Below are 12,500 nucleotides of genomic sequence, written 5' to 3'. Positions count from 1 at the left end.
AGAAGAACGTTTGAGAAGAACGTCTCCTCACACCACCACTGAGGACCTCTGATGGGATTTCACACCACAGTCGACTTATCATCGACCAGTGAACACACACTGCAGTTCACCTCCCCACCACAGGTGGCGCCGCGCCCTCTCATAGCCTGAAGGTGCTGGACCCTGGCTTCGTTCCTTCGTTCCTTCTGAGCTCCACGCTTCTGTCTGAACCATCTCACGCTCCGGTTCTGCTCTGAAAACACTTTATTCTGTAGATTCAAGACATTTGAACTCTCCTCAACGTTTTCACTCCCCGTCGCTCCCACATTCCAGACAAGCTCGGCTTCTTTGTCCAGATGACATCACAAACACAAGGCTGTGACAGGAGGAATGCAGGGCGAGAGAGGGGTCGACGCCATGACGGGGGGAGAGAGAGGGAGAGGGGGGGGGGAGGGAGAGAGAGGAGAGGGGGAGAGAGAGAGAGGGCGAGAGAGGGGTCGAAGACGTCGGGGGAGATGGGACGGGGGGGAAGAGAGAGGGGAGGGGTGAGGGAGAGGAGAGAGAGAGATAAGAAGGGAGAGAGAGCGAGAGAGAGGGAGAGAGGGGTCGACGCCATGATGGGGGAGAGAGAGGGAGAGAGGGAGAGGAGAGAGAGAGAGGGCGAGAGAGGGGTCGACGCCATGATGGGGGAGAGAGAGGTAGAGATGGGGAGAGAGGGGGAGGGAGAGAGAGAGGCGAGAGAGGGGTCGATCGACGCCATGATGGGGGAGAGAAGAGGGAGAGAGGGGGAGAGAGTGGGAGGGAGAGAGAGAGATGGCGAAGAGGGGGAGAGGTGTCGACGCCATGATTGGGGAGAGAGAGGGAGAGGAGTGGAGAGAAGGGGGGTGGTATAGAGAGAGGAGAGTGGGCATAGAGTTGAGGGAGAGAGGAGAGGGAGACAGTTGATCTAGGGGGAGAGAGAGAGAATAACCAGATGATGAAGAGAGTCTGAAGAAAAAACTGAAAGAAACAGGAAAAAAAGGATTCCATTGATTCAGCAGGGCATGAATGGACTTCACGGAGGACTCCACAGACACACACACACACACACACACACACACACACACACACACACACACACACACACACACCAGTCCTCCCTCGCGGCCTCTCTCATCCCTCCGTCAGTGTTTGTGCTCCATTCATTAATCTCCTTTAGAGACTCAACCCCGGCTCCTCCTCCGTGAACCCTCAGGACAGTTTTCACACACTGGCGGTCGGTTCCGACCACGTTTCTCTGTGTGTTCAGCTTCAAACCACGAGGGCGCCAAAAGCCCCGAAATGCACGTGAATGCAGCAGGATGTCACCATGACAACAGCCACCATAATCTGACAATCCAGGTCATGTGATCAAATAATCCCAAAAACCTGCTTGTGTTGCTCTCAAAAGGCTCCGATAATGGCCAGGCCTCTATAGGAACATGATGACATCACCATAGCAACCGCTGCATCAGAAAGGTGGCAGGTCCTGCCGGACGGGCCCTCGTCCACACGTCCACCTCAGCCAGCGCGTCCGAAGACGTGACCACGGTAACCACGCACGTGCACACAGATGTGAGGTCAGAGGAACCTTCACAACCTCTGCACAGACACGGTCGTTAAGAGCAGCAGAGCAGACGGAGCCAAACTAATTATGGAGGATTCTGGGTGTGTGTGTGTGTGTGTGTGTGTGTGTGTGTGTTGTGTGTGTGTGTGTGACCACAGAGGAGGTTAACAAGCACGAGCCCATCGGTCGGCATCTGCAGATGATATTAGGAAGCAATACGGTCCCTGAAATCCAGCATCAGCTGCATTAATCCAAACCAGACTCCCTTCATTTTCCAATCAGAGCAGCCCCCCCCCCCCCCCCCACACACACACACACACACACACCAGGAGCACCCACGACAGCAGCAGCCGATCGATCCGGAAACAAGGATCAGGACCTGAGGAATATGGAAAGGGCAGATGTTTCGCAGCATCTGCAGGGTTGAGCCCTGCACAGCTGATTTCCAGCTCTATTCGACGCATGGAAACACACCACCAGGGATAGAATGAGGGCCAACGTGCCGACCCTGCTATCTGGAGCCATGCGGGACACCGCTCTTCTCCCTGCACGTCTTCAGCAGGAGCAGAAGGTTCCAGGACAGAAAAAAAGGTTCCGGGACAGGAAAAAAGGTTCCGGGACAGGAAAGTGACCAGTGATAAAAGCCGAGACACAACCTGGAGCGAGGCTCCGGGCCAGCGAGGCCTCCGCGGACGCCTGCTGCTTCCCCCTCCACGTCTCTCGTCCTACTGGTCCAGCCAAACCAGCGAGGCGGCCGCTCTGGCTCTGGCTCTGGCTCTGGTTCGGTGGAGAGCTGAGTGAGCGTCTCCCCCTGCCCAGGACATTCCTGAATGAATCCCAACAGAAGCTGAGACGTCCACGTGGTGGAGACGCGCTGGATTTATGCTCTCGCGGCTGCAGGCCTGAGCTACAGCTAATTGGGCTAAGTGGTCCGGCCCGCTGAGCGATGGCGGGCGGCGTCGGCGGCACGTTGACCGGCGTCGATACACGTCAATCAGCAGCAGCGATTATTGATGAACACCAAAGATCGCTGAACAGGAATCTAATCACAGTGATTAATCTATCGCGCAGGATTACAGGGAGAGCGCTAACTGACTCCCCGCTTTCCTCATTCCTTCACTTCCTGTTAGCTTCTTCAGCTACTTAGCATGAGGGTTGTCGCTCTCTTTGTGTAGCGGTGCGCTAGCTGTCTGAGACGGAGGTCTTGGGTGGATTATAGGAGAGTAGGGTGATGATAATTAATGGGATTAACAGATTAGGGGGATTCATCTGCGGCCGCCTGCGTCACTGCTGGAGTCAGAGACGGAAGAGATCAGCCTAAAAACAACTGCACAAGATCACTTTCCAGCATATTTCTGGGTTCTAATCCCATAAACAGGTTCTAATCCAGTCCAGGCCGAGCAGCTGTCTGAGGAGCCAGAACTAGCTTAAACAAACTTTCAAACGAAGCGATGCTGGTCAGTAATCGCTCCGGTTCCTCCCAGACCTTTGAAGCTCCAGCTGGTCCTTCCTGATTCTGTCGCCCTCCACGTCTAAATGTTTGTCCCGGGTCAACCCGGTCCGGCAGAACACCAGAACATCCGTCACCATCGCCCTCGAAGTCAGCGATAGAAGATTTGGTTTCGGCGTTTTGGCCACGGCGCCGACACAATGATGGACGACGCTTGTGGAGCACGTCTGTGACCTGAAGGGTTTTTGCTGGACCCTGGGACACCCTCCCTGAGTGATAACCCCTCATTATCTGCTGCTTCCCAGCTCCGCTCCCTGGACGGACCCGTCCTGTTCCAGACCTGCTGCCCCGGGACAAGGAGCCAGCTCTGGTGCGGTTCCACACAGGATCCGTGTGGTCACACTTGTTCTCTCCAGGCTGAGACTTGTTTCCTTCTGGATGCAGAAGGTCACACGTGAAGAAGAACCACGCAGAAGAGCGTGGCCACGAGTCCCTGGAAGTTCACGCTTGTTCCTCGTGAGAAACACTTTAGCGAGGTTCTGGAGCTGCTCTCCATGGCCGCCAGAACCTCGGAGAACAGCTCATTGTTCCATTTACACACAGAAAACCGACTCAAGGACGCTTTCATCTGATCCTGAAAGAGGAGGAGGCTGTTGGGAGAACTCTGCCACTCCTGGAATTTCAAGGAGTTCTCCCACATTTGTGAGAAATGGAAACTTTTCTCCTTTTCTCACCAGTTTGACCTGAAGACGAGAAGAGCTGAAATGAAGCGCGATCATCTTCCGCCAGCGTTGTTCTGACCACGGTTCTGCTGGAGACGAGCTCCTCACAGCCTCCGTGAAGGAGCGCTGGTCTCACACACACCTGCAGACGTGTTGAGGCTCAGACTCGCTGAGCTGGAGGAGAACGAACGAGCAGAAGAAGAAGCTCAAAACGACGATAACACGAGTAGAAAAGCTCAGAGAATCCCTCAAAACACAGTGGTGTGTGTGTGTGCCTTTGTCTGTGTGTGTGTGCCTGTGTGTGCGTGGTGTGTTGTGTGTGTTGTGTGTTGGTGTTTGGATTGTTTTGATATTTTTCCAGCACCAGGGGGTCGGTCACCTGGGGTGTGAGGGAGTTTTCTAACCAAATAATCTTGTGTAATTGTAGAAGTCTGTACAGAGGCATGTGCACGTGTGTTGTGTGTGTGTGTGTGTGTGTGTTTATGTGGAGAGAGAGAGATGAGGGACTGGTGTCCATCATCCACATCTCTTTGTCCTCTTTGAAACTCAAGACGCAGATGTTCTGCTTTTCCATTCACACCCTCAGAAATACTGATGAAGGTTCCAGAGCTTCCAGGGTTCCTTAGAGATCTTGGATGATCCATGGAAGAGCCACAGCAGCCCCAGAGCTGGTTCAGCTCACACTGGACACACATTAACTGGAACAACTGGTGGAGCTCCACAGGTGACTGGTCCAGATCCAGATCCATACCATACTGGCTCCATACTGGCTCCATACTGGTGCCATACTGGCCCCATACTGGCTCCATACTGGCTCCATACTGGTGCCATACTGGTGCCATACTGGTCCCATACTGGTGGAGTCACGGCTGCAGCGCCAGCAGGGTCGGTCTGGGGTCAAGGGTCAGAATTTAAGGAAGCTGGAGAAACAAACTCCCTAACTTGACCCCATCAGCTTCGTTTCCACAGACTCAGAGTTCTCGCCTTGTGGGCATTGTGGGAAATGTAGGCGAGTAATGGGCTCAGTCGGAGAGGCAGGAAGGTCTCGGGTCTCCATCAGGACAGAACCTGGACCGCTCTGCACCAGCCTGAAGGTCCGGACCTGCAGCCTTGTTCCTGTCGGGTTCCTCTGGGTTGGACCTCCACAACAGTGGCTCCAGAATATTAAAGCATGAACGGGACGAGTTTTTAAATTCTGAGGAATTTGGTGTTGGTGTAAATAAACACCGTCATTAAAAACAGGAGTGAGCTGCTGGAGGAGACACGGAGGTCACATGACTGAAGGATTCAGAGGGTCGTTTGAGCTCATTATTCAGATGAGACGACAATAAACAAATTACTGGAGCAGCTTTTCAAGGTGTCTGAACCTTAATTACATTTTTAATAAACGCCGGCAGCAGAAGGATTTTATGTTTGTGGACTTCACACACACACACACAACACACACACAAACACAACACCACACACACACACACACACACAAACACCGAACACACAAACACAGCACAAGAACACACACACACAACACACCGAACCACACACACACAAGAACACACACACACACACACACGAACACACACACACACACACACACACACACACACACAACACACACACACACACACGCACACACACGAAAATAACAACACAAGAACACACAAACACACACACACACACACACACATACACACACACATACACACACGAACACACACACACACACACACACACACACAACACACCACACACACACACACCACTGTTCTCAGCTTTTATGTCAGCCTTTAGCATCATGTGAGAATGTTTTAATGATGAAAATTATTTGTTGTTATTATTGTTATTATAACAACATATTGAAGTTAAAAAGTCAGTCGAAAAGTGTGAAACAGTCTTTTTGTTTGAAATCATGTAACAACACATCCAACCATGACAAAAGAGGACGACCCATGTGTGTGGTGTGTGGTGTGTGTGTGTGTGTGTGTGTAATGATAAATGTGTAGTAACCTCCAAACGGCACTAAACCCACATGAAATTCAATCTGTGTATAATCTAAACCGGGAATTTTCCCTTGGCAGCATCCAACCCAGTCATTAGCACACACACACACACACACCCGCACACACACACACACACACACACACACACACTCCCTCTGAGTGTCACTGCAGTCTTCTGACCAGGATTGTGATCAATAGGATGGATAAGCTGATTATCTTCACTGACCCTCAACAACATCTGTTCAGAGCAAATAAAATTAAAACGGCCCAGAAAATGGATCTAATTGGGTCCAGACAGAGAAATCCTGCTGTCAGGAACAGAACCTGACTGGAGCCGCTGGACCAGGAGCTCGGAGGAAGGAGCGTCACCTGAGGGAACCGGGAGCGTTGAAGGTGAAGGCCTGGATCATCTGGTAGGAACCACAATAAACACGCGTCATCTCTCTGAAGTCTTCCTGCCTCTGACACCTTTCCTGCTGGAACGTTCAATCAGCCCCCCACAGCCCCCCCACCCCCCCAGCCCCCACCCCCCCCCCCACCAGCCCCAGCCCCCCCCCACCCCCCCCCCACCAGCCCCATCCCCAGCCCCCCCCCAGCAGCCAAAACGGCTCCTTTACCAGATCCATCTGTGAAAATAGTTGAAAGGAAATCTCCAGAGGCAGACACGCTCGATTACTCATCTGGATTGGGAATTTGTATCCATACAGATTTAATATTTGGAGGCCGACGGCTGTGCGACAGGAAAGGAAAGTTCATCGTGGGAGAGCAGGATCCGGAATTCTGTGAGGGTTGAGAGATGGGAACGCTCTAAAGAGCTGCAGCTGTCCAGGAACCCGCTAGCATGCTAACGCCAGGAGATAACGTACAGCACCACCACATCCAGCACCACCAGCACCAGCACCACCAGCACCAGCACACCAGCACCACCAGCACCAGACCCACCAGCACCACCAGCACCACCAGCACCAGCACCACCACCAGCACCAGCACCAGCACCAGCACCAGCACCACCAGCACCAGCACCACCAGCACCACCAGCACCACAGCACCACCAGCACCAGCACCACCAGCACCACACCAGCACCAGCACCAGCACCAGCCAGCACCAGCACCGAGCTCACCAGCACCACCACCAGCACCACCAGCAGCACCACCGCACCACCAGCACCACCAGCCACCACCAGCACCAGCACCACACCAGCACCACATCCAGCACCACCCAGCACACCAGCACCAGCACCACCACCACCACCACATCCAGCACCACCAGCACCACCAGCACACCAGCACCAGCAACCACCAGCACCACCAGCACCACATCCAGCACCACCAGCACCACCAGCACCACCAGCACCAGCACCACCAGCACCACCAGCCCACCAGCACCAGCACCAGCCCACCAGCACCAGCACCACCAGCACCAGCACCAGCCACTAGCACAGCTGCCTCGGCCCTTCAGAACCAGCACCAGGATGTGGAGGCTCCACTTTAATTCCGGGCTCAAAGTCGTTACAGCAAAGATCATCTGCTGCCTTCAGCAGGTGAGGCCGTATCATCAACTCAACGATGGGCCATTTAGCCGCAGGGCAGCTAATTCCAACCCAATGGTTCCGCTCGGAATCTGACTTCATGTTCAGTAGCTGCTAATTCGTTCCAGCTCTGAGGCCAGAAGGCGGAGTCGTGTAATACCGCATGAAAGGTGCCCTTTCCGAGGCTACGTTGACATTGCTTTGACATCGTAATGATGAGATTTTTGATGTCTTCTCCATCCAGAGGATATCTGATGATATGGGAAACAGTTTTCATGGATGAATAATTCATCTGGGTCCTTCTAATGGACATTGTCTCGCAGGAAATGCCACCTGAGAAGGGAGACAACGTTAACTGCCTGAGATTGAATTCTGTAATGATGCTAGCGGCCAGAGATAATAGGTGCAGCTAATACCTCCTCCAAAGGCTGTTTGAGGCTGCTGCTGTTTGACCTTCAGCTGCCATTAACCTGGAGGTCACAGCCTGAAGACAGTCGGGACAAAGATGGATTCTCTGCACCGAAGACGGGAATTTCACCCAGATTAGACGGATGATAACGGCACCGCAGAGGAAACGGACTCTGCAAGTCACCCTGAAAACTCCCCCAAACTCCCATGATGAGTCCTGGAAATCAAGGCTGGTTCCAGGCCCAAGGTCATGTTCAGCGGGCCCTCGCTGGTTCTGCTGCAACAAGGTCCGACGTGTCCGAGCGGGCGCGTATGTGCACGTGTGTGTGTCTCTGGGTGTGTGTTTGTGTCTAATTGTTGTGTACTTTACTAATTTAACTAATTAAGCTCTGAGGAGGAGAAACCGGATCCGTCTCCAGAGAAGGTTCTCCAGCACCACCCCTCCACACCTGGGGGTCCAACAGGTGTGGCCTTTTTCTACCCCTGAACTTCCTGTTTTAAATCAGAACTTTGCCCACTTTGGGTCCCATTGTTGGTGTTTAAGATCACGTTATCATAATTAGCTGCATCTGCGACACTCGGATTAACTCCAAACTCGCTTCTTTCACATATTTAAAAACAGCGTTCCGAGACGGGGCCAAGGGCAACAGTGAATTAAGATAATTAATTCCTAACGAGCTTAACGGGGATAATGGAGCCGGACTGGTGAAGCCGGAGGAGAAAAAACACGGTGGCGATGAAGGAGACAAGAGAACGGAGGAGAAGCGAGGGAGAGGTGGCGAGGAACCGGAGGAGAAGGAGGAACCGGAGGAGCCGGAGGAAGTAGGAAGAACGGAGGGAAACGGAGGAGCGGAGGAGGAGAAGGAAGAAACCGGAGGAGCCGGAGGAGCCAGAGGAGCCGGAGGAGAAGGAAGAACCGGAGGAGCCGGAGGAGCCGGAGGAGAAGGAGAAGCCGGAGGAACCGGAGGAGCCGGAGGAGCCCATCAGCAGAACATCTCAACCCATCAGCAGAACATCTCCAACCCCTCAGACGGTGTCGCTCGTCACTCTGACGAGGCTCAGGTGGAGATCAGGAGCAGACTGGATGTAACCTGATGTTCCCACAGGTGAGACACTCAACGGGAGCGTAGACAGTGAAAAGCGTGTCGTCATGGTTACGCAGATGCAGATTCAAACAATTTAAAAAAACACACAACAGATGTATGTTTTTGGATATGGGCACACACACACACACACACACCACACCGCACTCACACCAGACACACACACACACACACACACACCACATTCCTGTCCAGCTAAGATCAACATCTTTGTGTTTTTTCACAATAAAAGCAGCTCATTCTGTTTGTGTGAACATCCTTTCATCCTCCCACTACCTGTGTGTGTGAGTGTGTGTTTGTGTGTGAGTGTGTGTGAGCATGTGAGTATGTGAGTGTGTGTGAGTGTGTGTGAGTGCGTGTGTGTGAGCGTGTGAGTGTGTGTGAGCGTGTGAGTATGTTGTGTGCGTGTGTTTGTGTGTGTGTGGTGTGTGTGTGTGAATGTGGGTGTGTGTGAGTGTGTGTGTGTGAGTGTGTGAGTGTGTGTGAGTGGTGTGATTGTTTGTGTTGTTGTTGTTTCTACCCAGTAGCTGTTTCATTTTCATCTCACTTCTTCTCCCACATCTCGATGAACCATTTCTGGCACTTTTGCTCTCCGTCTCTCTCACTTCCTGTTTGTTGCTCCTCTTCCGCAGCTTTTCCATCGTTGTGTTGTGTTGTGTTGTGTTGTGTTGTGTTGTGTTGCTGTGCTGCTGTTTTTGTGCACCGCTTCCATCCTCTGGGACCATCCAGACCCCCCAGAGACCTGCTCTGCTCTGGTCCTGCTGCAGCCAACGCAGGCCAAACCCGCTGCTAAGCTAACAGGCTAACAACAGGCGTACACCAGTCCGTCCTCCTGATGAAGGACCAAAGAACATTAGATCTTTCTGAAGTTGATCTGGACAAATACGAAGACAAAGGTCTGGAGTCCACGTCCAGGGACAAACAGAGGATTAGCATGTTGTGTTCCAGGCCTCCTGCTGAGCGACCGACCGTGGAAAGGTCAAGTGTTTTTCATTTATTGGAGCGCCACAGGAAACATCTTTGTTGTCCCTGCAGAGGAAAGGCAGCAGCCGGCCGACTGTATTACCGCCTGTTTAACAAGTCGGTGACTGAGTGCAGCAACAATCCCCCCCCGAGGCCCAGATTAGCTGCATGCATCAAAAACAAACAGACCCATTACACTTAATGGAGGAGTCACTTTGATCCTGAAGCACAAAACCATGTTAGAGCCTCAAAAGTGGGGCGAAACCACACACACACACACACACACACACACACCACACACACACGCACGCACACAACACACACCACACACACACTACAGAACCTGTAGCATGAAAGCAAAGCTAATGAAATGTTTATGCTAGTATTTGTCCCCAAAATGTCTGATTTGTCTGTAACAGGTTGTTACTAAGCAGTTATCACAAAGGAAAACTGGGAGAAGAGAAGAGACGGAACGTCGACAGTGTGCTGGGAATGACGGGTAAAGGAGGAGCGGCTTCCTGACAGCGACACGCCACCATCTTACAGCACACTCCCAATTACCCGATAGCCTCCGACGGAGCGCCTGAGTGGAACCGAGCTGGAGCGTTGCAAATTTAATTGGAGCAGGAGGGAGCGGCGCTCCGGAGGCGCGACGCTCCGGCGGCTCCAGTTCAGCCACTAAAGTTCATCCCGTGACTTAATGGTGACGAGGGAGGAAAAATGGCTGCATCAGATATTAAACAGATCTGAATCCGGCGGCTCAAATCAGCAGCTTTTGTGTCCTGGACGGTTAAAACGGAACGTTCGGAACGTCCAGACACACGAGGTCACGCCCACGTGCACAGAGCCCGGAAACAAGAGCGGAATGGCCCAACAGAGCAGGACTGACACACGCACACTCACTGGAATTCCACCTCCTCCCCCCTCCACCTCCCCCTCCCCCACCTCCTCCACCTCCTCCACCTCCTTCGCCTCCCCTCCACCTCCTCCACCTCCTCCACCTCCGCCCCCCCACCTCCTCCACCTCCTCCACCTCCTCCGCTCCTCCACCCGCCTCCACCTCCTTCACCTCCTCCACCTCCTCCACCTCCTCCACCCTCTCCACCTTCTCCACCTTCTCCACCTCCTCCACCTTCTCTCACCTCCCCCACCTCCTCCACCTTCTCCACCTCCTCACCTCCACCTCCCCCACCTTCTCTACCTCCTCCACCTCCTCCACCTCCCCCACCGTCCTCCACCTCCTCCACCTTCTCCACCTCCCCCACCTCCTCCACCTTCTCCATCTCCCTCTCCCCACCTCCTCCACCTCCTCCTCTCCAGTCTCACTGACTGACACTCTGCTTCCCTCCCACAGTTGCTCTTTCATCTCCACCTCACAGAGGATGACCTTTCTCCATCCACATCATTTCCTCTGTCAGGCTGATCCGTCTCCATCAGCCCCCATCAGCCCACCATCCTCACCATCAGCTCACCATCAGCCCACCATCAGCCCCCATCAGCCCACCATCAGCCCACCATCAGCTCGCCATCAGCCCACCATCAGCTCGCCATCAGCCCACCATCAGCTCACCATCAGCTCCCCATCAGCCCACCATCAGCCCACCATCAGCTCACCATCAGCCTCGCCATCAGCTCACCATCAGCCCACCATCAGCTCACCATCAGCCCACCATCAGCCCACCATCAGCCCACCATCAGCTCACCATCATCCCCTCCATCCGCCTCCGCCGCCTCCCATCATCTCGCTCAGTCGCTCCATCAGCACATCAGCTCACCATCAGCCCACCATCAGCCCACCATCAGCTCACCATCAGCTCGCCATCAGCTCACCATCAGCCCACCATCAGCTCACCATCACCCACCATCAGCCCGCCATCAGCCCACCATCAGCTCACCATCAGCCCACCATCTCCCCTCCATCAGCCCTCCATCAGCTCGCCATCAGCTCGCCATCATCTCACATCATCTCCTCACCATCAGCCCACCATCAGCCCACCATCAGCAGCCCGCCATCAGCTCGCCATCAGCTTGCCATCAGCCCACCATCAGCCCACATCATCACCGCCCTCAGCCATCACTCGCCACCACCATCGGCAGCCGGACAGGGAGCCCGGCCATCAGCTCGCCATCATCTCTTCCACAGCTTCGCATCAGCTCACCATCAGCCACCATCAGCTCGCCATCAGCTCGCCATCAGCTCGCCATCAGCTTGCATCAGCTCACCATCAGCCCTCCAACAGCTTTGGCATCAGCTCACCATCAGCTCGCGCATCAGCCCACCATCAGCTCGCCATCAGCCCACCATCAGCTTGGCATCAGCTCACCATCATCTTCGCCATCATCCCACCATCACTTGGCATATCAGCCACCATCAGCTTGGCATCAGCCACCATCAGCTTGGCATCAGCCCACCATCATCTCGCCATCAGCTCGCCATCAGCTCGCCATCAGCTCGCCATCAGCCCACCATCAGCCCACCATCAGCTCACCATCAGCCCACCATCAGCCCGTCCATCAGCTTGCCATCAGCTCGCCATCAGCTCGCCATCAGATCACCATCAGCCCACCATCAGCCCACCATCAGCCCGCCATCAGCTCGCCATCAGCTCGCCATCAGCTCACCATCAGCCCACCCTCAGCTCGCCATCAGCTCGCCATCAGCCCACCATCAGCTTGGCATCAGCCCACCATCAGCCCACCATCAGCCCACCATCAGCTTCACCATCAGCCCACCATCAGCCCACCATCAGCTCGCCATCAGCTC

This window comes from Takifugu flavidus, unplaced genomic scaffold (genome assembly GCF_003711565.1).
Source record: "Takifugu flavidus isolate HTHZ2018 unplaced genomic scaffold, ASM371156v2 ctg355, whole genome shotgun sequence".
In the NCBI taxonomy this organism is placed as follows: domain Eukaryota; kingdom Metazoa; phylum Chordata; class Actinopteri; order Tetraodontiformes; family Tetraodontidae; genus Takifugu; species Takifugu flavidus.
Note: the sequence above shows the minus strand (reverse complement) of the source record.